Source organism: Urtica dioica, chromosome 9 (assembly GCF_054948205.1).
Source record: "Urtica dioica subsp. dioica isolate 48M chromosome 9, U.dioica_male_clone48M_v1_H2, whole genome shotgun sequence".
In the NCBI taxonomy this organism is placed as follows: domain Eukaryota; kingdom Viridiplantae; phylum Streptophyta; class Magnoliopsida; order Rosales; family Urticaceae; genus Urtica; species Urtica dioica.
Genome location: NC_142764.1, coordinates 13,759,964 through 13,765,963, shown reverse-complemented (window position 1 = coordinate 13,765,963; position 6,000 = coordinate 13,759,964).

Here is a 6,000-nt window from a genome sequence, read left to right as displayed (position 1 = left end):
GTAAGCTATTGATTAGGTATACCTATAACTACTATGATAAGGATTAAGACTAAGAGTTCTGATAAAAAATAAAAAAAAGTCAACTTACTATGTATACATCCACATGTTTTGAGGTAGTGGAAACACTAATATGTGAGAGCGTATACGGTATACCATTCGTACCTAACCAGGCAGTCACAACTATATACATAGTTTTAATTTACATTCCACAAGAATGGTACTGTATTTGTTAGTCATATATTAAAAATAAATTAGACAAAAATAACCATTTGAATTGATTGATTAGTAAAATTATCAGTGTTGTAATTTTTCAAGGAAAATTTATCTGACAGTAAACGAATCTGTTACTGTTAAAAAGGGAATTTCTTATACGAAAATATAAAAATTTATAATGATTGTAACTCCTTCATCGTAAGTTAATTTTACACAATTCTTTGAATTCTACAATGCTAATGGAATGAACTTTCAATTACCAAAGAGAAAACATTCAAAAACCAAAGAGAAAACATATTTATCTCTCTCTCTCTCTCTCTCTCTCTCTCTCTCTCTCTCTCTCTCTCTCTCTCTCTCTCTCTCTCTCTCTCTCTCTCTCTCTCTTTGAATTCTACAATGCTAATGGTTTTCAATCGTATACTATTCTACTATGCTAATCGAATGAACTTTTAAATCCCAGAGAGAAAACATCATAATTTGAGAGTCAAGTTTTACTTACTGGTTCTAATTATGAGAAAATATATATATAAAAAAAGATTGCAAATCCTTCATCCTAGGTCATTTTTGCAAGATTCTTTGCATTCTAAGATGCTTTCCGAATTGTTGTTACACGTGCGTTGTTGGCTTATTTTTTATTTCAAGTTTATTCGGCAAGATGTCTTGAAACATGTTTCAGGATATGTTGAGACATCTTGACCGCTGTGCATAAAATTATAATTTCGGCAAGCTTTTTGTTTCGCGAAAATGATCAAATGAAGGCTTTCTTCATATATTTTTTTTTCCACGTGAATGGGTAAGAAAACCCTATTTCGACTTCGAGAGATGTATAATCACTATAAAAGAGAGCATCTGCCCTTAGTGATCTTTGACGCATTCATTCACACAATTAGGGTCATTAGACGTGCAAGATCGGCGGACTGAAAAACTATTTCTGTGGTGGTTGTGGTGTAATACTATGTACGCTATTCATCGTCTTATTAAGCATTAGAGTTTTTTTGGGTTATGTGATTCCGTGATTGAAATTTTCACAAGCGTTGACATCGAAGAATACCAAACACTGAGAGAGTGTTTGAGGGTGAAATTGAGGGGATCTCAGATTCAGGGGAGCCTGATTTGGAATTCACAAGTAGTAATAAGAAAATGACCTTGAAGGAGGGATCGTTCATATAAACCCATTATTGTACTACTGACTACTTGCGTATAGTGAATTTCCTTTCTACTGGGCAAACTGCCCCACAGAGTAGGCGACGTTGCACCGATTTGGGTTATCATTGCTTGTGTCAATTTATTTACGCACTGCTTTTATATTAGGAAAACACCATGAAAACGGACCAAATAACTATAGTAAACACATACTTTGATGAAGGAAATCCGTGGGAGAGAGAGCAAGAGAGGCGAGACTAGGTGAGGCTGAGAGACAGAATGGCGAGGCAAGAAGAGGAAGAAACGGCGAGGTAGTTCGCAGTGGAGAGGAATCTCAAGGCAGCTAGAAGGCGGCGAGAAGACGGCGAGATATCCCACGTGGAAAGATTGCACAGAGAGGTCGAAAAAAAGAGAAAAGGTCGGGGGCTGAGTGATAATGAAAAAAAAATGAAAAAGGTTTTATACTGAAACACTAAATTTTTATCGTGACCTCGCAATGACGAGGAAATAAGGTTTCCGCAGCGATGTTTTTCTAGAATGTCCTACAACGGGGCAGAGTTGTAGAAATTACGCGCCGTGGTGAAGTATGTTTTTCGCCGCGACAAGAATTGAAAACAGTGCATATTCCTACAACGGTACCAACGGTACAGAGTACCGTTGTAGAAGGGTTTTAATGCGTGATTTTTTACAACGGTACAACTGTACCATTGTAGGATCACGTCTACTTCTACAACGGTACAAGTGTACCATTGTAGAAGCTATGTACTTCTACAACAGTATAGTTGCACCATTGTAGAAGTACCAAATTTTTAACGGTACAGTGTACAGTTGTAGAAACTCCGTTGTATAATCTCATATTTGTACTAGTGCGTCGATCTAGGCATGCCTCCTTGTAGGGCCATTTCTTTGCGAGTCTTTTCCTTCATGGTCTAACCGTCGCAGCATTTCCCGTTGCGGGTGACCGTAAATAATATTCGTTCATAGAAGTAACTCTTCATTTTTTTTATATTCGTTCATGTAGCTTTACTAACTACAATATGTTTTGATCATTCTAATACTTTAGCATAGCCTCCATGGCGAATTACTTGGGAGAAAGCCAAATGTGTAACCAACACTTCAGTCTTTATACACTACTACAAATTGTCACTTACACTATGTAGAATCTATGGCATAAGTTATTTTTTCGTCGTGGAAAGCCCCTGACTCATTGCTTTCTACGACAACAAATTATGTACGTAGTGAAAATCACAATTTTTTTTTTGAGTTTCGATACTGAAAGAGGCTTCCTTCATGGAGAGTAGCAGTGTTTGCACGACGGTTTTAGATTCCGTCACAGAAGAATAACACTTTTGCAAGCTTTCATCGTGCCAAAAATATCTCTCGTCGTGGTGAGAGCTATTTTCCATGACGGAAATATCTTATGTCGTACACACAATTGATATTTTTAACTTTTCACGAAGAGAAATGATTCTTGTCATGGTCTACTTTAATTTAAATATAAAATAAAAAAAATATTTACCAACGACTTCTCGGCGATGAGAATATTTCTCGTGGCGACTAGATGTTGATAAAAACAAGAGATTTAATTTTGATAAGGTTTAGAGAGAAGAGCAATGGAATAGTGTTTGGATAGATCTCAACATACGTCACGAAATACAGAGTTTGATATATTTATACTAGAGAGAGAGAAAAGAGTGCCACACAGGACATGACTAGACATAAAGGAAAGGAAAAGTAATACACTATGAAAACAGTAAAGTGCCACATCAGCTAGTGGCCTCAATAGCCCCCCTCAAACTAAAGTCAGAGTGAGACGTGACTTTGAGTTTGGAACGGAGAACCAGGAATGCCGAACTGGAGATCGCCTTGGTGAGCACATCGGCTATTTGATCACAAGCAGGAACATGCTTTACTTGAATTAACCCTTGAGCAATCTTCTCACGAACGAAATACAAATCCATCTCCACATGTTTAGTTCGAGCATGAAGAACCGGATTGGCAGAGAGAATAACTACACTTTGATTATCACACCAAATATCTGGAACCCGAGATTGAGGTAGTCGAAGTTCCTTCAGTAAATAGCATAGCCAAGTAACTTCATACACTACATCGGCAATACTCCTAAATTTCGCCTCAGATGAAGAACAAGAAATTGTATGCTGTTTCTTGGAGCTCCAAGCACCAAATTACCACCAAGAAACACACAGTGTCCAGAAGTAGATCGTCTATCATCTTGACTAGCACCCCAATCAGCATCACTGAAGGCTGTAATATTGAAGTGAGACCCAGCTGAAAGATGCAGACCAAAATCAAGTGTACCAGCTAAGTATCGCAGAATTCGCTTGACCGCAACCCAATGAGATTGAAGAGGATTGTGCATAAACTGGCAAACTTTATTGACAGAGTAAGCCAATTCAGGCTGTGTAATCGTAACATACTGCAATCCCCCAAAATACTTCGATACAGCTGCACATCTTCAACTCTATCACTACCATCACCGGTTAAACGAAGACCACTCGTCATTGGAGTGTTGCTGGACCTTGCGAATTGCATCTTGGCCTTCCCAAGTAACTCTTTGACATACTTGGACTGACAAAGAAGCATGCCATTGTCATTGAGAACCTCAATCCCCAGAAAAAATTCAACAACCCCAGATCTTTCATAGAGAACATAGCACTTAGTTGCTTGATCATTGATTCTACTGCATTAGAATCATTCCCAATGACCAAAATGTCATCGACATAGACAACAATATATACCTGACACATCTCAGATGCCTTAATAAAAAGAGAGTGATCAGTTTTAGACGCCCCAAACCCCAAAGAGCAAAGAGCTGCGCTTAGCTTACCAAACCAGGCCCTCGGAGCCTGTTTAAGGCCATACAAAGCTTTCTTCAAGCAACAAACCTTTGAGGGATAATTGGGGTCCACAAACCCTTGAGGTTAAACCATATACACCTCCTCTTCCAAGTCACCATTCAAAAATGCATTATCAACATCTAACTGACGAACCTGCCATGATTTGGACAAAGCCACAGACAAGATAACTCGGATCGTGATGGGCTTAGCAACCGGTGAGAAGGTTTCATTGTAATCAAACCCACCTGTTTGACTATAACCTTGAGCCACTAACCGAGCCTTGTGCCTGTTCAGTGTGCCATCTGCGTTTTGTTTCAAATTATAAATCCATTTACACCCAATCACCTTTCGATCAGCACGTAAATCTGTAAGATACCACGTGTCATTGTGCATAAGAGCCATATATTCTTTCTTCATGGCCTCCAGCCATTCAGGAGTTTGAATAGCCACAGTCACTGAGTCCGGTTCTAGAGCAGCACTAAAAACCTTTGGCTTGAACACACCATTTTTAGCTCAAGTAGTCATGTGATGAGTATTCAATTGTGGAGTGACCTCAGACAGCTGCTCAACATCAGACTGAACGTGCAAGACAAGAGGAAGGGAACCTGAACCAGAAGTGACCTCTAGAGGTGATGAGGATGGAGAGGCATCAGCACCAAGACATGCACTGTTAGTGACAAAATTAATAGGAATAGGTGATTGCACATATTGGTCAAAAACGCGAGAATGATCAGATTTTGGAAGAGATGACACAGTAGGAATAAGTAAGGAAGGACTAGTGGATGATGAATGTTCATGAAGAGGCACCGAAGGTTTGAGAAAAAGTTTAGGTTAGGAAATATTGTCTCATCAAATATGACATCACGAGAGATATAGAGACGACCATTTCCATCTAAATACTTATACCCCTTATGATCTGGACTGACTCCAAGAAAGACACACAGAGTTGAACGAAAAGCAAGCTTGTGAGAATTCTAGGGCCGAGTATTGGGATAACATGCACAACCAAAGACCATGAGATGATCATATTTAGGTGGTTGAGCAAACAGAGAAAAATAGAGGGTATTGCCATGAAGCATAGATGTTGGGAGTCTATTATACAAGTACACAGCAGTTTGAAAGGCCTCATCCCAAAATTTAAAGGGCAGTTGGGCTTGAGCAAGGAGAGCTAACCCATTTTCAACAATTTGTCTATGTTTTCTTTCCACTAAACCATTTTGTTGATGAGAATGAGGACACGGTTTATAGTGTATGATCCCTAAACTCTCTAAAAACTTTGTGAATGGTCGAAACTCCCCCCCAATCAGATTGGACACATTTAAGTTTATGAGAGAACTAAAGTTCAACTAAGGCTTTGAATTTCTGAAAAACTGAGAAAGCTTCAGATTTAACTTTAAGCATAGGTATCCAAATGTATCTAGTATAGGCATCAACAAAGGTTTTATAGTATTTAAAGCCATGCCGAGACAATGTAGGTGATGGTCCCCATAAATTAGTGACAAGAAGCTCAAAAGGTGTTGAATATTTAGTTTCAGATGTATGGTAACTTGTGAATTTTACCATAACAACATGCTGAACAGATATCAACTGAGTCTTTATTGATAGAAACTGATATGTTACACTTTGACATAACATTTTGAACAATTTTGCTAGATGGATGGCCTAGCCTATGATGCCAAAGTTGAAATATACGAGAGTGAGGAACACTAGCAGAAATATATGCTTTAGAGTTTGAGACAGACTCAGCTTAATGATGTGTAGACCTGGACATACTAGGACTGGACTT